This window comes from Thermobia domestica, chromosome 4 (genome assembly GCF_964235325.1).
Source record: "Thermobia domestica chromosome 4, izTheDome1.hap1.1, whole genome shotgun sequence".
Classification (NCBI taxonomy): domain Eukaryota; kingdom Metazoa; phylum Arthropoda; class Insecta; order Zygentoma; family Lepismatidae; genus Thermobia; species Thermobia domestica.
Window position 1 is genome coordinate 294,558,751 of NC_137457.1, and position 24,557 is coordinate 294,583,307.

The following is a 24,557-nucleotide window of genomic DNA, read 5'->3' on the forward strand; positions in this document are numbered from 1 at the left end:
TTAGGTTAGGTTTGGTTACGTTATGTTACATCTGAGTACTTGCATCATTCATTTCTCCTGTAAATTTTGTGTCTTTACGTGCTTCTGGACCCCTTGTACTAAACATACTCTATTGTTTCTTATGGAGAGAATTACATTCATATGTATAGATTAACTTTTGGGAGACTTAAAAATTATGTGACATATCTTGTGCAGACATGCCGTAAAAACGACAGTTCAAAAATCAGAAATCAATTTGTGTTAGATAGCCTTTAAAAAGCACCGCTCTGTAGCACGGGGCTACGTCGGAAGGGAGCAGGCGCGTCAGTGACGGTTGGTAGTTTTTGACGCCTTGCTTTGCTCCATTCTCTTGTATGTCACATATACGCTGCTCGTCTTGAGTGTCATTTACCATTGTGATATTCCTAGTTTTTCATGAAATTTTCAGCAGAGATACACGGACCTTCACAGAATACACCTGTGTAGGAGTAATGTTCCGGAAATTATATGGGACGGACATAAAGGCCTATTCGGTTGTCCATATCTTCGCACCTGGTTATTTCCGCAGCATGTCTCCTGCACATGTGTATTGTACAAAGGTTCATGTACTCAAAAACCGATCTCGCTTCCATTGTTCATATGATTCGCCCTGGTCATTTCTGTAGCATGACTTCTACGCAGAAGTAGAATTTCATTTTGAAGTATGAAATAAAACGACAGTAACCTAACCTAACTACTTACATCACACTTATTTTCCTTCTCCAAACTGGTCATGGCCTTTCTTCCACCTTTAAAATCCGCTAACACGCTCATTTGATTTTCAAGTATTAACTAGAAATGTTTAGGTTAGGTTTTATTTCTGTTGTTAATAAGTTTATTACACAAAGTGTGTCGATTTTGGTTTTAGTTTCAAACTATTCTTTTCTCGTTTCAGGTTTTCGAAAGTAATATTTCTGAGACAAATTTTTCCATTACTGGGAGACGATTTAGAAAATATTATTTTGCGGAAACGTTCACTACCAGCAATTCTGAAAGTACTCACGATTTTAAGATTCTATGTGAATGGGAACTATCAGGTAGGCGCTATTTTCTGTGAAGCACATAATATATGGATTTAAAAATGTAGTTTGCCATTTTCACTATGTTTTCAATATTGAGTAATATTTTATTGCTCAATATTACCAGTAGTAAAATCATGTTTCTCTTTCATTATTTTCAGACCATATTATTATACAGGGTGTATAAAAAAGATTCATCCAATTTGGCAAGTCTGTATTTCTGAAACTAATAAACGTAAACAAATAGTTTTTATTTTGCATAACAGTGAAACTCAAAAAGTTTTTATTGCACCTGTTCATAGGTGTTCAATGTGCCCCCATGAGATGCACGGCATATGAACATGCAGTATTCAAATTCGTCCCAAACTGCAGCTAGCATGTCTTCAGTTACAGCTTCCACAGCTGCCGTTATGCGATGTCGCAGTTCATTCAATGTGCTTGATAACGGAGGCACATAAACGGAGTCTTTTATAAACCCCCACAAGAAATAATCACATCCAGTAAGGTCAGGTGACCTTGGAGGCCAGTAATGTAACGCTGCATCATTTGGTCCAGTGCGACCGATCCATCGTTGTGGAATCGTTCGTTTCAAAAATCCCCGCACTTTCCCATGCCAGTATGGCGGTGCCCCATCCTGTTGGTAGATGAAATCATCCGAATAAGTCTCAAACTGTGGCAAAAGATAGTACTCAAGCATACAAATGCAGGTTATCCCCGTCACAGTGTTCTCGGCAAAGAAAAATGGACCGTACACCTTTTTGTCGGGAAACTGCACAAAACACAGTAACTTTTGGCGAGTCCCTCTCATGTTTTACAACTTCATGTGGGTGTTCCATTCCCTATATTCGCACATTATGGCGGTCCATATTTCCATTCAAATGGCATGTTGCCTCGTCACTAAACACTAAGCGTTGAACAAAACTGTCGTCTTCTGCAATCTTGCCAAGAATGAAATTACAAAACTCCATACGTCGTTCTTTTGTCACCTTTACAAAAAGCTTGCAGTAGCTGAATTCTGTATGGTTTCATGTGTAAACGACGACAACGAGCACACGCCAGACGGGTGTTGAAGGCATGTTGAGCTGTCCTGCTTCACGACGAACGGAGTTCTGCGGACTGCGTGTAAAACATTGACGGACGCGCTCCACGTCTGTGTCGGACACTCGAGGACTTCCGATGATTTTCGCTTACACAAACAACCTGTTGTTCGGAATTGTTCATGCCATCATCTAATGCTCTGTGCAGTAGGACGATCCACACCATAATTAGCACGAAAGTCACGCTGAACAGTTTATCACTGACTTGCACTCCGCAAAACGTAGTACACAAAACGCTTTCTGTTGTCCAGATGCCATTTTAACCAGAACCGTAGTGAGCGTTCACTCAAGCACACTGCTACTACCTAGCGGAAACCATATACAACTAGTGATGTTCCTCTTTCCAACCAGTACGTTGTTCACTCACATCTCTGAAAAGACAGAATATATATTATTGTTTAAAACCGGATGATTCTTTTTGATACACGCTGTATACTGGGTTACACTTCGTATAATAGAAAATATAAAGCTTTGTAGTCCCCAATAAAATGTTACACCACCAAACACACGATGCAATTTCGATTATTTAATGGTGTTGAACATTTCACAGCAAAATTTTGTCACATAAACAGTAGGTACCAGCGATTATGTGATTATATTTTAATGGCGAATTATACAAAAAGGGTTTATGTTGTTATCTTTGTCTTATCTTTTCTAATAATCAATATTTTAATCTTTTCCACAATTGCTCTTTTCCTTTCTTTAAAGTTTTGCAGCTGGAAACCACGATTCAGTGATAGATATCAAAGTTTATCTCTGATGAATCAACCGCAAATAATTCGCAATACTGTTTGTTAATATGAAAGTCACTTTCGTCATTAATTTATATCATACTTTTAGAACATAGCTCAGAATAAAAATAACAAATTAAATCAATTTATTCAGGGTTCAATGATTTTCAACAAGATAAAGAACTATACAAGTTGTTAAACAAAAGAATATACAGGTAGGTATTTCTTCCTACTCTCCCATTGTATTTTCATAATTGATAATTGATAAAATTATGTAGGTGAGTCTTAGCTACAGCATTTGATGCAAAATAACAATCTAAGAAACTTAGTTATAATTTTCATTTTCTGATTAATTTAATTTATTTTACAGATAATAAACAAAAAACTGTAAATTAGAGTTGTTAAACTTAACGGCAATGAGGCTACTCCAAAAGGGATTTTATTATAAATTTCTTTTACCATTTTCCATCTATTCGTCCCTACAATCCCTAATTATAGGTAGCGTTGTTTCTCATGGGAAAGGTGCATCTGAATCATCTTCAGTTTTATCATCTGAATAAATTTTGAAGTTGCTAAATTAGCAAAGAAGATTCCAAAAAGAATATTCTTGAATTTTTTTTAATATAACGTATTTCTGTGCTTGTTTTACAGATACACATTGAAGATAACCAATTTCATGAGCCACCCAACAATTTGCCAGCTTGTGAGGAAAGTATCATCAGTCTTTGCTCGTCGCCTGATGTATGTGATTGATTCCCTATTCCTGATTGTTTGAGGACAGTTCATGATCAATTTCATCAAATGGCTAGTTTTCCTAGAGTTGTAGGATATGTTGACTGTACCTATATTCCAAAAAGAAATCCTCGCAGGAAAAGCAGTGAAACATTTAGAATCAGGAAATGCATCTTTAGTGTTAATGTACAAGTGGTGAGTGGCCCAAATAAAATGGACAACAGAAAATATTACTTAAGAAATATTGGAAATGGTTAGCTGTTCTTGCACAGAGACCAACACGTTTAGAACAGAGGAGTGTCCATGTGTATGTGTCACACAAAGGCTTCAATATATTGATGCTTGTGCGTGCGTATTATGTGAAAAGCAGGAACGTTCTCTGTCACCGGATCCACCTCGTGACAATGATTGTTCTAATGACTGATCAGTTTGTATTGCTAATTTGACTGTAGTCTTTATTCCAACTTTATCCCTGTGCATTCATACTATGATAACTATTTTGAAAGTAAGCATAGCGCAAATATTTGTGATATTGCAGCGCCAAATATTCTAACAAACAATGTGAAGTTTTAATATCGGTTATTGATTACTATATTCTTAAGAAATTTACCACATCAAATAAACTTCTTTCAGTACATTTGTAACTATTTGTTGTTCGAAATTTTATAACTTCACGCAGAGCAAACATTATCGTACAAATCATTGCTACTCACAATGTCCATGTTTGGCTATTCGGCGTCCATATCGTTTTTTTTTTTTTTTAGTGATTGTCAGACGTTTTCATAGGACGGTAATATATATGTTCAATACCTTTTCAATATTGTTTTCACTGCAATCAATTGTAAAATCTATTCTTTTAAAAAAATGCAAAGTAGGCTTCATTGTAACTAAACGTCACAAACTTTAACATCTTGTTCTACTGTATGCGGCAAAACAAACAGTACTGAAATCTCATCGTTGAAATTTATTTATTTATTGTACAACATAATGAAACATAAGAAAGGTTGGCAAATGGATGTCAACTAAAGGTTACTCAATACATATTGTAAATTTACAAGGAATCGTTCCTGTATATCATGTGTTCAAAATTTTGGACATTATGTCGGACATTTTCTTCATAGAGGTCCTGTAGATCGATGAACATGTTAGTGAACACGGTTTGCTAGAATGACAAAAAAAAAAAAAAAAAAAAAAAGACGAATCTTTTCTCTTAACTCAGGTATAGTGGTAGGAAGTTATCTGTTAGGAAAATTGCTTCCTTCAGCATGCCCGTATGTAGGCATCTCGAGTCATGAGGTGAGGGGAGTGGGAAGGATATGGAAAATCAGTTCCACAGGAAATCAAGCGATGTCCAAACTCTTTGTGAGCAGAAGGGTAAGTGACTCACTTGCAGTGTGAACCTTCCTTTAAATCTAAGAAACTAAATAAGGCAGGAGTGTCTCGGTGCAGTAATTCCTCTCCTAAGTAGTTCATACCAAAAAAAAAAAAAAAAAAAAGGAACATCTCGGATAGGGGGTATATTATTGCATGTTTCTGCATTTAATGCTCAAAACTTTCCTTTTCTTTTCAAAGCAAATTCACAGCGTTTAATATTGTGTACAGTAGCTCCTTAATGTGTTTTTAATTCAGTCCTCTGATTTTGTGTTCGAATCGTTAATTTATGAAACAAAAACTACAGAGACAAGGCGTTTTCAAGAGAGAAAAATAATTTTACAAATAATTTTAAAAAGAATCATTTTTTTTTTTTTTTTACCAGGATAATGATCTGAAACTCATAACTAACTTTCTGACAAAAATGTAGTTACGTTCTTTCATAAATAAAAGATAGGTTTCTATATGAACGTGCCTAAATATTCTCCCGAAGACGGTTAATTCCATTTAATGGAAAAATCACCTAAATGTGGTCTCTAAAGTTAACGTTGTTCCATAAATAAACGATTCAAATGCTGAATTAATAAAACATTTCACGTAGAGGGCTATTGTACACCACATTAAACGCTATAAAATCTGCCCTAATACGTAGTAAATTTTGAACATTAAATGCATAACAGCCAGTAATATGCGCCCCCATGCTAAATATTGAAAGTTTTGAGGACTGAATCCATGGACTACTTACTGGAAGAATTACTGTACCGACAGGCGCGTAATATGGTAAGGCCATCTCACTTCAAACAGAGAAAATCATGGACATTCGGATTCAGTGCGAAAAAAAGAAATAGAGTATCCTGAGTCTGTATGCGAAGCGAGCAAAGGTCGTTATTTTCCGATCCGGGATATATATAAAAACTAAGAAATGAGAAATAATCGCACTTTTACATCCGTCGCAGGTACCCTTTATCTGAATTCGTTGCTATTTTAAGAATTTCGTAGGCAAAAGTCATACTATCGCTATGAGGTAATACCCTCCTTCCTTTATTGAAATTTCCTACTTTGTATTAGATTGTCATAGAACAGGAACTCACGGAGACAACTTCAGCCTTTTTAACTTTATAAACACTACGAAGCCCAATCCCAACATAATGACGTAATAATTAAGTGAAGACAGGAATTAGGTCCCTAGTAACCATGAGGATTACTCTTAGAAAACTGAATGTTTCTTTCACATATTTGAATAACGAACCCAGGATTTACCCGTTGGCAATCAATGCTTATTTTCACACACAATGCAGTAATCTGAATTGAGTACCATACATGATTCTGCAATATCTGTATACTATTACAATACGTTATGCATTCCATAGCATTTTCATGAGCGGCGCAGATTTTTCGTTCATTTCAGTTACTACACTCACTACTGACTAAATACTGTCATAGCAATTCATTCATTGTAATTACATTTTTTTTGTTTCTATCAAAGCGACTAGAATGAAGCCAAATTGGCAAATGTATTTCCATGAACTTGGTTCATAGAAGTAATTCATATGCGTCAATAAACGAATACATCATTTACTTTTCATAATAGTTATATTCATTATTAAGTTATTCATTTAGGTTTGAGTACATTTATATATACAATGCTTCAAAAATACAAGAAATACAGAAATGTCGTCGCTCTGAGAGCAGAATATAATGTCTTATACTTGTCATATATTCTCCACATTAAATGAGGAGATTGGCCTTTTTCGCCTATTAAAGTCATTATTAATGAGCGTTCATGAAAGCAAGCAAATGTCATAAATGCGAAAGAAAGTCACAGAAAGAACCCCACAAATAAAGCATTTTTACATTCTTTCGTCAATTTAGACGTTTTCTAATGCTTTACACCAATTCTTGTATGAAGCGTTCAATAAACCATCTACATCTAAACATATAAAAGCGAAATACAGATTCACAGATTCGTTCACACATTCACTCAATGATCAACCCCCAGCAAAAAGCACTTAAGCTAGAATCATGAAATGTAAACAGTATGTTCATTTTATAATGTAGAGGCGTACTGAAAATGGATTTTGCAAAAATCGAACTCTTAGGAGGTAAATAAGGAGGGGTGGACAGAATTTACACACTGATCAACAAGCAGAGAAAACCACTGATGCTAGAACCATGAAATTTGGGCATTAGGTTCCTTTCATAATGTACAGACGTATTAAGAACAGATTTTACAAAGCCTCAAAGGGTACCTGGGGGATTTACGCACTGATCAACGAGCAGCGAAAACCACCGTAGCTAGAATCATTACGTTTGGTCAGTAGGTACATTTTGTGATGCAGATGCGTACTATGAACAGATTTTACAAAATTCGAGCCTTAAGAAGTTACATAGGTTCACCCTTTAATACTCGAACTTTGAATTTATACGACATATTTGCTTCCATGAACACTTTCGGTTTTCATGACAGTCAATAGGCTTTAAAAATCTTTACCCACTTCCTTTCTATGAGATTTGATTTTTTGTTTTTACATAAGATTGACCTACACTTCATAAGATCTATCAATTTAAAGAAAAAAAAACCTGAAAATAGCTTAATAATAAGTATACAAATAGTTAGTCCTTGTAATATTAACAATCCAGAATAAATTCTTGATTAACCTTTCTTGAATTCTACATGTCAAGGTCACCAGTTAATGAAAAATTTACACTAGCAATATCATTTCGAAAAGCATAAGAAATTGAATCAGATCATTCAATAAACAATGCATTCTTATATCAGCAAAAAATAAGGAATATACAATGCATAGCTATCATCATTGGTATATATGCTGGTACCAGCACTTCTATTAGTATATACGTGAAGGAAAAGCTCTTGTTTCTGTTATTTCGTGAGTACCACAAACATCCTATAATATATTATATCAACAAGAAAATAAAGGACTTACAATGCATAGCTATCGTTACTTCTATCAGTACATACATGAGAAGGATAAACAGCTAGTGCTTCATTACTTTCATGAACACCACTGAAATTTGATGAAGCTCCATAAAATGTTAATGCTTGAACTTCAACTTCTATTTCATACAATCTGTTGACGCATTTACGCGTAATATTTGCACGTTCACTTTTATTCAAAGAATCTATGAAGTAATATGCACAAGGAATTTTCCACGAATCGTTCAAAGCCACAACCATATAGACCGCAGCGTTCTTTCTTCTGGCAATCTACGTAACCCAACGATTCTTCTCCAGTAAATTCGACATGTTGTTTTATTGCCATATCATCTACAACCAGTGGCGTATTTACGATTTTGTTTCGGGAGGGGCTTTGCTAACTTTCGGGGGGTGCTTTGCCTGGAAATGTGAAAATTCTGCAAGATATTTATTTTACTATACTAAGTAAGATTTCGGGGGGGGGGCTTAAGCCCGGAAGCCACCCCCCTAAATACGCCACTGTCTACAACTAATGACACTTGAATGCATTTGTTCTGTTGTTTCGCTATTTGCACCTTTTCTTTCATTGCATTGAAGGCATTCATTGCATTGCATCACATAATCCAGGATTTCCACTCACTGAAGAGTACCATTTTTTAAAAGTCCGTGGATGCGGTAACACACAGTTAAATGTTTTACGAACATATGCATATGAAGCTGGAGAATAGAAATCAAGTGTTAACGCAAAACTTCGGAGAGCCGGATCAAATTTTTTGCTACCCGACGGACGCATGAGCGACTTCACCACTGCATTACCTTCAACACTGAGGGGTACTGGTTTTAACAACATTTCTAAACTACCTTCTGTTATCATACACTTCTCTCTAAGATTTTGCACAATATCCTGAATACTTGCACATTTTTCTCTAAGACGTTTCTTCTTCAAGTACAATGCTTTCATCTTTCTGGATTCCATACATTTGGTTTCTGTTTCAAACAACTTCCTTTTCAAAAGTTTTTTTCGTGGTGTTAACTCCGTTCCACTGCAAGAGGATCAAGTGACTGCGTATCAACATTAGAAACACCATGGGAAGGCTGCTTTAAGGTAGGTAAAGTTGTGTTACACGACTCCAACACCATATTACGATTGTCGACTTGTCTGGGAATTAACTTGCTTGATTGAATAATCTCACGCTGAATGCTCTAATATTTAAAATCTACACATCGGACGTTTGGAGATTTCCACTTTTTTGTTGCCTGAAACAATGTAACAAAAATCAATGAGTGTTGATATTTTTAAAAAAACAATAAATCAATACATAAAAATTATAATTACGTCTATATAGGTGCCATGAGATTTTGCGAAATTTCCAAATTAAATTTATGTTTCGTAAAATAAATGGTTTTATTGTTGGCTGAAAGTTCACTTCCGATACTTTATGCGTTTAATTAGAATATTTTACGAGCATTTTTTTTTTCGAAAATGCAGCTTTATTTACTCATGTATTTCTCCAAAATCTAGTAAAAATTACTTTCAATGAGATCAGCTTAGTTGTATTAATAATATACTAACCAAAATATCAAAAATCCAGGTGGGTTTTAAGGAGTCCAACCCGGAAAAGCCTGGTGTTTTTTTTCTGAGGATGTGAATGAGAATGATGAAAGAATTGGTGAAATGAGAATGTGGGAGGAAACTGGAGAACCCGAGGAAAGCTAAGAGCACGTTGTTGTTCACTAAAAGCTCAAGTTTGAATTGGACGTGGTTTGAACTTTGGACCCTACCTTTAAGAGTACTCTACCACTGAGCTACGATGCCCTACTGTTTCGCTTTATAGCCAGTAGTGGCGTTAAGATCGACTAGTGTTGCCAGTGTTCTTCAAGAAAAAATATTCCAACACAGTTTAAAAACTGCTACATTATTATGATTTACACTGTCAACTCTGTCGAAGTGTGAAGGACCTCAAATGTCTTATAAGCGTGTAGTGGGTGAGAGTAGTCGGAGTAAGACGTGTTTAAGAGCGTGTTTAACCCCCACTATTGTTTATGCGTATAAATAATGCTGCGGACCCTCCAGTTGGGAGCTCTCTAATTTGTAATACCAAACCATAGGTAATGCTATATGTGAGAAGTGCGTTAACTTCACAACAACCCTGCGAAACTTGCCAATAAGTAACATTTTGGTCCTTTACCTTTTAGAAAATACTACACTTACTAATGGTACACATATGAAGGGATAGTTATCTACGCCTCTGCCATATACTGTATTACTTGTCATATTTTTTTTCAGCGCTCTGCTCTTGAGGTATTTAACTCAGTTTAATCCCTCAAATGGTGCAGATGAAAGAAAAGTGGTTCATATCAAGAAAATCTGTGGAAGGGAAACTTGGAAAAATTGCCTAAAAATTACCGTAATTTTGAACAATACTAAATGCAACAACCCTTTACGTTATCCGTTCTACGCTTTACAACACTAAATCAGAAATTATTATTTTTGAAGGTAATCGTAACGCCTGTGATTTTTAACTAACAAATACCACCAATACAAATATATATATAATACTGTACATGAAATATAAAGGGTTTATTCAAGCAGACGGTTCTACCAAATAGAAAATTGAGAGGTGAAACCTTTTTCGTGAGGGAATGAAAGTGTAAATATAAGTAATTACTAGCAGTGCACAGCATATTGAAATGAATTTTTAGTTATAGTGAAAGTATTGTATGTGTAAGTGTCCTCTTCCATTGTCTTCGTTTATGCGTATACCCTCTGTCGCTGACGCGCCTGCATCCTACGGAAGCTGCCTCTCGGGCCCCCTTGCTGCGCTCCTACTCAGACTCGGTTGCATAGCGGCAAGGTTCTATAATACAGGTCCCCCTTCCATTTAGCTGTAATAAAGACAGAAAACAACGTGCCGGGCGGGGTTCTAGCCCGCTGGCCCTCGCTCGGCAACACTCTGTGAATTAAAATTTAAACTTTGGTACAGAAAGGAACCAACCTAGGTAAGTTTACTAATTTTTATGGGGGAACCTGTGTTCTAGAACATTTCCTAAAAACTGCAGTGCATAAAACACGAACCTGGGTAAATGTTTAGTATTGGGGGGGGGGGGCATAATAACAAAATACAACAGACCTCTATAATTTACAGGAGACATGAGTTGATAGTGGTGTTCAAGTAGTCAAGACAGTATCGTATAGAATTTTATGTAGGCAGTATGGGACCTGTTCCAACTATAAAGGTAAGTGGTAGTGATTGCCCATTTCATATCGAGAACAGATCCTAACGAACCCCTGCGGGCCGTCTCACCTTTTACTACTACTACTACATATGCTATGGATCCTAATTTAAGGTATGAAACCATACAACGACCGGAATGAAACCGAATCGGAATAAAATATCGCAAAATAGTTGGTGAAAAAGCTGCTCCGCCCAAGTCTAAACAATAGCCCTAACTTGTGCTAGGTGGCGATTAAAAGGCACAAATGCTATGCAAGGAAGGGTTATAGAACACAGGTCCCCATATAGGTTAGTAGCAAGGTTGATTCCTTTCTGTACCACTCTAAATTTTAATTCACAGAGTATTCCTGAGCGAGCGCCAGAGAGTGGAGGCGGGTTAGAGCCCCGCAGAGCACGTTGATTTGTCTTTATTACAGCTAAATGAGAGGGGGACCTGTATTCTACAACCTTGCCCAGTTTTTATGCCATACGTCCACACTGTACTTATACAGAGCCCTCTTGAAGTCAATCTACAATTAGTAATGGAGCTCCTAATTCAGTGCATGCTCCGCTAAAAGAAATACAAAGCTCTAATCTACCCTCAAAATGTAAGAAATGTGCAAAAATTTGGTAGAACCGTCTGCTAAAGTGAACGTGATCCCATTTACAAATAACTTTTTTGGTAATAGTATACATGAGACCGCCCTTGTTTCCGGTGCTCCAGGATACTTCTTACTCTTGCATTACGTAGGGAAATGATGTTATTTCATGTGCAAGTGGTAACAGAACACATAGGAAGCCCAGATCATCTTGTATTCCCACTCCAATATAAAGTGTGAATACACCCTGATCTGCGTTTCTTCTGTGTTCTATTACCACTTCCACATGAAATACCATTTCCCTACGTAATGCAAGAGTAAGAAGTATCCTGCAGCACACGACATGCGATATGCGTGAAATCCCCCCCCCCCACACTCATATATAAAGTACAAGGGCACTACACATGCACATATAAAGTACAAGGGCAATAATGTGAGGAATAAAAGTAAAAGGAAAATAAGGAGCAGAAGGAGCGCAAAGCATGCGATATGCGTTAAATCCCCCCCCCCCACACGCTCATACATAAAGTACAAGGGCACTTCACATGCACATATCAAGTGAAGGGCAAATGTGAGGAATGAAAGTAAAAAGACATAAGGAGCAGAAAGCATCATATCGAATCAATCAAATACTAGGAGGATATATTCGAGCTACTTCCAAGAGAAAGTTATGAAACCGCGTTTGTAGGGGATACTTTTTCTTCAAAAGAAAGAAGGCCACATGTCCTCCAAAATTCTCTTTTATTCCCAAAAACCGCATCCCTAGCACATACATAACACTTACACGTCCAAAAAGAACTATTCACTATTTTTTTAATTTTCTACTTACTTTTAATAGATCATTGAACTAAAAGAAAGATTTTTAAAACAAGAAAATTACATACCTTTTTTCCCTCATCGTCTTCTGTCTTGTTCTACCGGAAACACCTACCGTCAATGTGTGCAGACCCAAAACCAGGAAAACTAGGAACTAGAACCCAGACGGAAACACCTATATTTAGAGTTCCAAGATGTAATACGATCACCGAGGAATTTTACTCAATTTATGCACGTAATTCTAAGCATTATACTTTGTAGATTACCAAAAACAAAGTAAACATGAAAAAGCAAAATTCGCGTTGCATTCCTTTCACGAAAACCTCTACACAATGACGCAAACCTGTACGGAATAAACCCCACCTTCCGTACGGAATAAACTCCACCTTCCGTTCTTTGCACAAAAACCACCAAAGCAATCACGCTAGACCTGCTACTACTGCATACATCTCTCAAACATTTGCACATCACTGAACGCCTGATGTAAATATAGGCAGAAGAACAACAAACAGGTACGTTCTTTTTTATTTTCGTATCACTCGCGAAGTAAATGTAAGTGGGTTTGTTACCCCCTTTTTAAGTTCGTAGATACTCAATAAATAATCCCTGAAAGTATGAGCGTCCAGCTCCTTCTGGAACTACTGCGGACGCACGTCACCTATTTCCACTTTTTTTTGTACAGAATATCGATAAATAACCTGAGACTTGTATAAGAGATATTGCTGCTTTTAACACTGAGTGACGATTATTTTATCCAGTAATTGACATCATTAGCAATTTTTAACAGACAAAGTAGACCCACTCCCTCTACAACCATACAATTTCCTTGCCAAGGTGTCACAGAACACTTGTAGGTTCTATAATTTGGCAAAATTACCAACAACTCATAAACATACAATTTAATAAGTAAGCAAACTTAATATCAGTTATGACAATTCTCTAGGTAGTACTCTTTACGAGCTTTTTGACAGTCTAAATGCAATGCATATGCCTATTCACCCAATATACCACCCACAAGTACCTACACAATCACTTTTTATTATTTATTTAAACCTTAAAGGAAAGAAAATAACTTACCTTTGAAATATTATGAAATTCCAAAGAAAGTTTATTCATTCTTCATAAATTTCTCTTCATAACACAGATAATCAACACATAATACAAACATAACTTATCATTATCTATTTTTCCCTGCACAATATGGCGGATCGATTCGATTTTTGCGAGTTCGATACCATCAAAGATCTCGCATTAAGGCACCTCTAGGTCTATATATTATCTCAATGTTTATTTCCTTCCTTAGAATAAGAATTGTTCAATACATTCTAACGGATAACGCAACACAGCAGCATGAATGTATTTAATCGTACCGAAATTGAAATTTTACAATTTCTCATTTATTATCCAATACATTCTGTTTTGGCTGTCATTTTAAAAACATATATAAAACATTTATAACGTTCATTATCTGAACAAATAGGGTAAATTATTACTACAATATATTTTGTTTAAAATTGATCAAATGCTTTATTACCGTTTCACATCTACGTGTGTAATTGACACCTTATAACACGAAATTCCTGAACTTTGTGGTGGGAGCTACGGCACTCATCTTTGTTATGTGTGGCCTCGGGTTGCATCACGAAACAAGTTAGATTCAAAGTCAGATGTTTCGCATAGTTCGCGTCTAAATTTAAGTACATTCTGTTTCTTATACAAGTTCCTAAAGTTGTAATGCATTACATACGCGTACGTATATCCACTGCCGTAACATAGATTAAGCTTATTCCTGAGCTCTTAGCGGTGCATGTGATCTTTATTCGAGAAAACCAATCCAGCGTTCATTACGTTGAAATTTTATATTGATTGAAAATTACTTGCGAAACATGAACATTCATATTATATAAATATATAGGTAATTCGAGCTAGCTGTATCTATTTTCTCTCTCTCGCCAAAACAAGTGATTCTTAACATTCTAGTTTTCTTTTGTATTCATTTTCGTAGTTTTGCAGCAACATGAAGTATTAAATAGTCAAAAATATATTTTTTTTCGCTGTATGACTTTCGTTAAATTTTGGATTCAATTTTACCCTAACTTACCTAGTAAATTTATACAGTATATATATACATATATAAACATTAGTGGTAGACTATGTTAAGTCACTTTTTGATCAAATTGAGTTAGAATACTTTTTTTAATAGACTATGTTCTTTCTAGTGGTGTAATAATGTAAGTCTAAAGCCATCTTACTACTTTGTAACTACTTAGTATAGTTTGAAAAACAGTATTATAGATCTTAGTTAAGGAACCGGTTTTTCGCTTCTCCTGTAAAATTACGAAATTATGACGGTTTAGTTTACCTCTGAGATCTCGATATAAAATTATTACCATCATCATAATCAAGTATTATCAATCCACTGCTGGATGAAGTCTTCCCAAGTTTTCTCTACAACTATCTATCTTGGGTAATTCTTTTCCAGGTTACTCCCCAGTGGTTTCTGATTTTGTCACAATTTCTTGTATGCGGACATTTCCTAGGCTGTTTTTGTCACGTGGTATCCAATCTAAAATTGTTTTCGTCTATCGATCATAATTTTGTCTTGTGATATGTCCATCACATTTTTCGGTCTATTTTAAACATTATTTCATTAGTACCAGTCATTAGTTGCCAAACAGTGACGACGCCAGAGGGGGGGCAAGGGGGCGAGCGCCCCCCTAATAGCTACATCTGCCCCCCTGACTGCCACCTAGACTGCCCCCCCAGACTCCTACAATCTTTAAACATTCTATATGTAGTATTTTATATCAGTATCATAACCAATATCATTGTCAAATTGTAGTCTACTTTCCATGCATTTACTATGTGGCAGATTAGTCCGCAAGCTTTCTTTTTTGAGCGTCTGGGTATGCACGCATATTTCTGTTTTCTAAATTAGCGCCTTTTGAGGTAAAATTTTAGTTATACTTCTTTCTTATGATTTTTAATTATTGTGCCTAGCGAACAATAGTAGATTTGGTCGACTTGTTTTCCCATTGGATCAACTCCGATTGGAAACAAAAGAGAGGTAAAACCAGTTATGTAACTTGTTTGTGTTTATCCAGGTTTGAAGTTTTCAGTTTCATATTTTGTTTTATTTAAAGGTTCTATACTTCTTTTTTCTGAAACATTATTCTCGGCTTTCAATATTCAGACGATGTGCTTATAACAGCTTAGTTTGCAACTACCAGGGCTTAATTTTTTGAATGGAATAAAAAGAGTTGTGTTTTACCTTCCTGCAAATGATAATAAATTTATGGAATTAAATTGATTCCCAATAAAACGTATTGTCAGAGTGCTAATCTTTAGTTAGTAATTGGTATACACTAGTGCTCCCTTACTTATTTTGTTTCAAAGTACTGACGTGACGTCTACCGTATTGACTAGGAACTGCTGAAAAAATTCGTAGCCCACCCCAGAAAGGGTGCACGTGAAATGGTGAAGTTTTACGTCTTCTACACTTCCCCCGAGAGTCAATATAGTACCTTGTACACTGCTCCAGTTTTTGCAGAAAAGTTAAAAAATTGAAGATTTCCTCGGACCACTGTTCGTAGTACTACCCCTATCAGATCTAAAATGGCGTTCTTTCAAGTGTTATTTAAGTTTGAGAAATAAGTACACGTAGTAGTTACACGGAGCTAAATCTGCGGAATAAGAATGATTATCTAGATATTGCAATCCTAGATTATGCAATATCAGTTGTGTTCGCAGAGGCTCTATGGACAGGTGTATTCTCCTGAAGGAACATAATTACTTTCTTTTCATTTTCCGCAGCGATGAACTTTGAATTTTTCTTTCAGTTTTGTAAGTAATGTAGAGATTCTGGATTAAATATCTGATAGATTGCGGAGGTAGTCTATGAGTACCACTCCATACTTATCCCAGAAGAATGTTGCAAAAAGTTTCTCAACCTTCTTCTGTGTTTTGAACTTCTTGGGGCGATGGAGAAATGAGTGCTACTACTCCGTTGACTTTTGTTTCGACGCTTCGACTCAGGATCACAGTAGTACAACCATATTTAATCTATGGTTACTATTCGTGAGCGAAATTGATCAGCATTATGGTGAAATTGGAAGATTTCTCTTAATGCCGTCACTCTTTTATTCTCCTGACAGATTTTTTGGGAACCCATTATGTCGAGAACTTGAGCATACCCAAGTCATTCTGAACTGTGCTACCGACGAGTTACAAAGAAATTCTCAGAATCTCTGACACAAGTTTTGCTGAGAAGGTAAAAACTGAGAAAGCGGGGTGCAGCCAGACCTCAGACTATAATAAGTATATCGTGAGTTTATTATACACTTTAAAAACTATATAAATAATAGCTTAAATTATTTTTGTCACTCAAAAACTGGGGTGGCCTAGGCCCTCCGGCCCCGGGCTATATCCACCACTGGCTGAAATACTGAAATTTTCAAGAATGTCACAAATTGCATCTATGATTTCGGGAAGAATCATTGCTTTTAATCATCCTGGATGTAAAGCATAATTTGTTGAGAAATCGCCATGTTTATACTAAGCCACTTCCTTCTCCACCACTGTATGTAACGGAGGAGAGTCCCGTGGTGTTTCACTGATTTCCTAATTAATTTACTTTGGTGACTTTCCTTGGTGGAACAAAAATGTTACAACAGTTAGGATCTGGATGTTCGTGAAATTATCTGTTTGGGCACACATAATTACTTCAGAGACCTGATAAACAATAAGAATTTCATTATTAATATGAAAATTTGTATTTGTACATACAGAGATATGTTTTTTCTAAACTACGGTTTCATTTTTCTACCTAGTACCTACACTCCTTCTGAATTGGACTGCGACATTTTCAGCAGCTCCTCGTAAATTCTCTCTCTCTCTCTCTCGCTACATATATATATATATATATATATATATATATATATATATATATATATATATATATATATATAGAGAGAGAGAGAGAGAGAGAGAGATGTAGTATATAGTTACTAGACGAATGTGTTACTTATAGTATACGCGAAAGTAATTCAATTTATGTTTAGGCTTCAAAAGTTTCATTGAAAAATATTTCATGTGCAGACGTTACTTATTTGTTAGTTACAAATTTTACTTGAAATAAGTTTAATTTATAATCATATAGGTCTAATATGAAAACAGCAACGAAATGCACAATGTAATGTAAAATAAGTCAAACGTAATAAATATGTCATTTTTGGTATCGCAAATAGCCGCCCCCCTGAAAATGTATCTGCCCCTCCTTTGCCCCCCTAAGAACTTAAAGCTGGCGTCGTCACTGTTGCCAAATAATTCATTTCTATATATTTGGGCAACAAATAGTTCATATCCTCTACTTTTGGAGCACAGACCCGCTACTTTTTGATCTTCGGATCTGGCAACACTGACTCAATTATTTAAATCAACACAATGTAAGAACCCCCATTTGCTGTAATGGCTAGTAAGCTTGATTTTGGTTCGCATGGTCCCGAGTTCGATTCCCGGTGGCGGTAATGTTCAACGACCGAAGTTTGTCGGATTCCACTATGATTAGTCACACCACGTCTCCTTTAGCCGCCTTAGCATAATCGTGAGACGTTAAACTAAAACAAAACAAACCAGAAATCAACACAATGTGTATTACTAACTGTAAGTCTTTGAATAATTGCATATGGCTATATGGTATGGATCGAGTTTGAGGTGGTCGGTGGTCAAACTATAACAAATGAAATGCAGTTAGGGTGTAATTAAAATTTTAATAAAGCAGTGTTATAATCTAAAAAATACACCAGGCCTAAGGCTTAGGAAGAACAACTAGTGCTACTGAAAAGTTATCAATTGCATTTAATTTCAAATACAATTTGCTTTTACATGTATTGCTGGAACGAAAACTTTGACATTAACATTATAAGTAGCCCAAAGACTATGAAAAACATCGTATTTTGAAAACATTCTTGCACCATAAAACAAATTACGAGTAATTTTAAAACATTTTGCACTTTAGCTACGTTATTTGCACTATATTTATAATAATATTTAGCAATTTATTTAAGTTCGCAACACTGCTTAAAATAATGTAACTGAGACTTGTTGTAATTAAAACTACTGAACACTAATGTTATAATGTTCCTGCCATTTGAGTTATTAGAGATCTCCAAAATGTTGATGTTAGTGATATGTATTGTACTTTGTTAGACTGAATAATGTATGTGGTATTATGGTTTTATTTAATAAATTAGAAATATGTAGAGCTCTTTCGTGGCTAAGCAGTTAGCCTATGGCGTGAGAGATCCGGTTTAGATTCCCGGCGGGAGCTCATGTGGTTTAGATTCAACGTTAATCAGTAGGTTCAGTCTCATATAACCTCGCTGCTGAATGAGGCGTTAAACTCAATTAAAAAATGAAATGAAATTTTTGAGTTTTACGTCCCACGGTTATGCCGCTTAGGCTAAAGGAGACTGTGATGATGAGAGATGAATGAAATGGTGGAATGAAGAAAGTGGGAGGAAACGGGAGAATCCCGAGAAAGCCCACGCACTAAACTAAATTAACTGAACAGAAATATGTAATATCAAACGTAGTTCAATTTGAGAAATTATAACTTTATGTTGCGTTGGCAACATTGCTTGTTTATCTAGTGGTGTTGCAGAGTATCTAAAAGAATTTCCCCTTCCATATTTCACACAGCATGTTAAAAAAGAATCAGCATTTTTAATATATATGACTATTATATATAACTTGATGAAATACCCATTTTTCGCATGGGACCAGTATTTGGAAGTCAAGGCCTGCGGGAGTATCACTATCTCAGCAACCGCGAAAACTATGTATTTGACACTAATATCGGTCATTTTGTATTATTTTTACATGAATCAGTACCCTCTCCCCAGCAGGTGAACCCCAGCCCGCATGCACTGGCAACTGAATTTGAAAGTCATCGCTAATGGAAGTGACACCATTGATCTCAGCGACCGCAAAAACTATACATAATAGAGTCTATAGGCCATTTTGGATTACTTTTACATGTCTCGGTATCCCTCCTGTGAACTCCGGCCCGCAGCTGAATGGGGGTGAATTTGGAGGTTAATGCGATCGGAGTTTCACCATTGATCTCAGAAAACGCGAAAACTGTTTGACACTAATATCGGTCATTTTGTATTATTTTTACGTCTCGGTACTCCCCTCCCCCGCAAATGAACCACGGCCCGCACGCACTGGTAGCTGACTTTGAAAGTCATCGCTAATGGAAGTATCATCACTGATCTCAGCGACTGCGAAAACTATGTATTCGACACTAATATCAGTCATTTTCTACTACTTTTACATGTCCCGGTAAACGCCCCTCCTGATTCAAAATTTAAAAAAACGCTTCTTCTTGGTCTGAGGCCTGGGACATGATACTTGTCACCCAAATTCCGTAACTCTTGGACTCTCGTCTGGTCCCTAGGCCGCACACAGGCAATCAGAAAGACAGGCACGCAGACAATATATATATATATATATATATATATATATATATATATATCTTGAGAGAGGGAGAGAGAGACAGAGATGACTATACACATCAGCAGTAGATTTTGTTTCGGGAGAGGCTTGAGAACGAGTAAGAAATATTTGTGTTGTACGTACAATGCGAAAAAATGATCACAAATCTATTTCGGGAGGGGCTTCAGTCCGATAGCCATTCCCTAAATACGCCACTGAACATTAGTCAACTGTTCCCATATTACCTAATACAGCAACGAAAGAAATTCTGAGTAAAGGTTAATCTTAATAGTTGTCTATATCAACATTCGAGACGAGACCGAGACTTTCGAGACTGACCTAAGCCTCGTCTCCGTCTCGTCTCGATTTATAGAGCTCCGTCTCGGTCTCGTCTCGGTAAATAAAAGGCCGTCTCGGTCTTGGTCTCGTCTCGGTATATAAAAGGCCGTCTCGAGTAGTATAGCACGTAGATCTCACGAACTTGTTCCGAATTTCTCACGAAAATGGCCCTAAAATCCGCAATTTGGTACCAAAATTTACCCATGTTCCCAAAATCTCACGAAAATGGCCCTAAAATCCGCCATTTTCTACCAAAATTTATCCATGTTCCCAAAATCTCACGAAAATGAGGCTAAAATCCGCCATTTTGTACCAAAAATTTACCCATGTTCCCAAAATCTCACGAAAATGAATGCAAATTTCCTCTTGAATGTTTTATTATATATTTTAATACAATTTTATGTTAATTTATACAATTTATGCTGATTACTTACCGTTTTCCCCAAGCCTTTAAGAAACTTGTTTCTTGCTTCCTTACTCCTCGCTCAAGAGGTGTAAAATAACCAAAGGAGCTTCAGAACATGTCCACACAAGTTTTTTGTTAATCTTGAACGCAGTTGGTCTTGGTATTCAAGAAACTAATTCTAAAGAAAGAAGACACCTATAATAAAATAATGGCATGTTGTAAGGTGATGTAACTAAAGGAGAAAGGCGGAAAACAAAGGATAAAAAAGTAGTCGTATTGCTATATGTAAACATTCCTAAGCTGCGTGATACCTTTGTTTAATGAATAGGAAGCTTTTGTAAACGTAAGAGATGCTTCTTATGGAGCTGTCACGTAATTTCATCATTCTGTCAATTAAAGAAAGAAGAAAATTGTCACTTAAACTTGACATATAGATGTTGGACAATACTTTAACTGTTGGAAGCCAGAAAAGAGTGTTTTAAACTTGTCAAATAATTTAGTTTAATGTATTTAGAAAACATGGGAAAATCTCGATAAAGAACAAATGTTAAAAGACATTGAATGTTAGGTAAGGATGGCGCGGGAGGGAGAAAACCCTTTGATGGAGAAGAGTAAAGAAAGAAACATAGACACCTGCTTGTATATGTGTGTGTGTTTCAGGGTTATGGATGGGCGAAGTGTACTGTCCTTTGGAGTAAAAGACATTGACTGTTTAAGATGAATGTTGGGAGGGAGAGAGCCCTTTGATGGGGAAGAGTAACGAAAGAAACATAGACACCTGTTTGTATGTGTGTGTGTTCCAGGGTGATGGAAGGGGGACGAAGTGTGCTGTCCATGAAGTAAAAGACCTTGTTTAAATCGTGCTGTGACTTCTACCGCATGCAGACTGAAAATATGTGAAAAAAGAAATAACACTCATTATACTGAAGGACAGAAATTTTAAGAAAGAGATAGTTAAATGTGACATGTTAGTAGTAGGGGTCCCGTTATGCGCGAATGACTCATCCTTACTCTCTTTTATGACCGGGATTTTTGAAATTCGTTCCCTTTTACGGCTAAGATGAGTGCTTTGGTACCTCGATTCTGATTGGCTGATAGAGGTCACGTGACTTTAGGCCCCGCCCACGCGGGAAATTCAAATTTCCAGGTCACGTGGTATGACGTCATGAGTTACCCCGCGGGGAAATCCCTCATTCTCTTTTACGACCAAGATTTTTGAAATTTGTTCCCTTTTACGGGTAAGATGAGTGTTTATGATTGGTTGACAGCTGTCACGTGATCTTAGACCCTGGGATATTTGAAAATTCGTTCCCTTTTACGGGTAAGATGAATGCTTTGGTACCACAATGTTGATTGGTTGATAGAGGTCACATGATCTTAAGCCCTGGGACTTTTGAAATTTGTTCCCTTTTTACGGGTAAGATGAGTGCTTTGGTACCTCGATTCTGATTGGCTGATAGAGGTCACGTGATCTTAGGTCCTAGGATTTTTGAAAATCGTTCCCTTTTACGGATATTTTCTTTGATGAGTACTTTGGTACTATGATATTGATTGGAGGATAGAAGTCACATGATTTTAGACCCACCACACGGTGAACAGATTACATGGAAATCCCTCACTCATTTGTTTCCGTTTACAGGTAAGATCAATGTTTTGGTACCTCGATTTTGATTGGAGGATAGAAGTCACATGATCTTAGCCACAGCTTATGCGAGAAATTCAGAGTGCTATGACGGCGATCCATCCTAGACCAGGATTTTAGAATTTTGTTCCCTTTTTTGGTATCTTAAAGTTCCCATGGAGGATTCAACCCCCTCCTTAAATAACTTTTTTTTTGTATCATGATATTGTACTGAAGTTTACATTAAATATTATCGTTCTCTTTGATAGATAAGATGATTACCAGCTTTCTTACTTTTTTAAACAATGGTGAAAGAGGGGTCCATCCTTGTCGCTTGTAGATTTCTTATAACACATTGTTGTGAGTTTAAGCGATTTTTTAAACGCTCAGTAAGCGATTCATTAATGGAAACAGTGTTGCCAGATTTTTCTTACCTAAACTGCTCCGATTCTTTTCGAAACGGTTCCGCAGAGTGCAAGAAATTTTAAACTAAAATTTTTTCGAACTAAAAAAATTGTAACTAAAAAATTTTAAACAAAAATTTTCAAACAAAAAATTTTCGAACTAAAAATTTTGAAACAAAAATTTCAAAAAAATTTCGAACTAAAAAATTGAAACAAAAATTTTTCTAACAAAAAAAATTTAAACTAAAAACTTTCGAACTAAATTTTCAAATCAAAAATTTTCGAACTAAAAAAATTTAAAAATTTTCGAACCCCAAAAAATTTTGAACTAAAAAAAATTAAAAATTTTTCGAATGAAAAAAATAATTTAAACTAAAAACTTTCGAACTAAATTTTCAAATCAAAATTTTTCGAACAAAAAATTTGAAAAAAAATTTTCGAACCCCCCCCCAAAAAATTTTTAAAAACAAGTTTCGAACTAAAGCTGTAAACCACATCTAAAAATTTTCAAATCAATTTTTTTTCGAACTAAATTAAAAATCAAATTTTGGACACTAAAAATTCTTTAATTTTTCGAACAAAATCATGTAAACCAAATTTTGGATATATTTTCCACCTTAAATTTTCAAGATTACCATGATTTGAAAACAGGTGTTCAAGGTTTCAAGAAATAATAAAACATATTTTTTTCAACTTGTTGTATTTTAACGAAAGGTATGTGCTCTTCTCATACAAGTTGATTAACATAATAAATACAGAATCTAGTTAATGAATATTTTGGACGTATCATCATCTTCGAATCCTGTAGACGTATCCTGTAAAGAAAAAGAAGAAACGACGGATTACTTTATGAATTTCTTTTTTTCTGAAACAATAAAAACGAGTCAATATTGATAAGAGAGAAATAAAACTTACTCGTAAATGATGGATGTGTTTTGTTCCATCTTCCTCCTCGGGTACAAGATGACACCATTTCATCCACTGATGGTGGTTTATGAACTCTTCTGGGTACTGCATTTTTCTTGGTGTTGCTGCTTTATGGTCAAGGTTCCCCCTTGGATACGAGATGACTACATTTCTTCCACAGATGGAGGTGTTGGTGGTTTATGAACTCTTCTGGGTACTTCATTATTATTTCTTGGTGTTGCTGCTTTGTGGGCAAGAAGGGAAAAAAGGAAAAAAGAAATGGCGGCCTCATTGGGTGTTTACAGTTTTTTCTTCATCTTCTTCTTTTTCCAGTTCCAACTTCTGTTTTTTAACGTCCCGTACGGAACCGTATCATAGGAATTGAGTTCTTTAAATCGGCGTTTTGTGTACTGGATGCTGTACATTTTTTCTTCTTTGCGTGTGACGATGGTATGGTCTTTGGTCCTGCATATTTTATGGGGGATGGTAATAGTGACTTGTCCACGGCATTGATTTGTTATCATTTCTTTTAGAGTGTTGAAATTTAATTGCTGTCCTGCATTGTAGTTTAATGTAAATCCTCTAATTTTACATATGTAGCTGGTGACGTTGGTATCTGGATTGTATATTTCTAAGCTGTAATTTTTCGGTCCTCCACTAACAAATGTCTTCATGTACGCTCTTTGTCCATAAGACTCCATCTCATCCGATAAGCATCCCAAGTACGTAGAAGGTTCAATGGTTGGCTCTCCGGGCTTTTCTGTAAAAATCACAGAATCCGTGTCGAAATATAAAACACGTTCCTGCAACATTTCCAGGTACTTGTACAGTTCCAGACGTGCCTGACTTGT

The 24,557-nt window shown here is 36.0% G+C and overlaps 1 protein-coding gene across 2 annotated transcripts in view; it reads left to right on the forward strand.

The window, feature by feature from the left end:
• Nucleotides 1-12,961: 12,961 nt before the first annotated feature.
• Nucleotides 12,962-24,557, forward strand: part of LOC145684198 (dynein assembly factor with WD repeat domains 1-like) — a 161,411-nt gene continuing 149,815 nt past the window's right edge. The window contains exon 1 of one of the 2 annotated variants that reach the window (XM_081756239.1): nucleotides 12,962-13,045. The gene's annotated coding sequence lies outside the window, so the exon portion shown is untranslated. The remainder of the gene's footprint in view (nucleotides 13,046-24,557) is intronic. The other variant, XM_081756241.1, reaches the window with a different exon arrangement.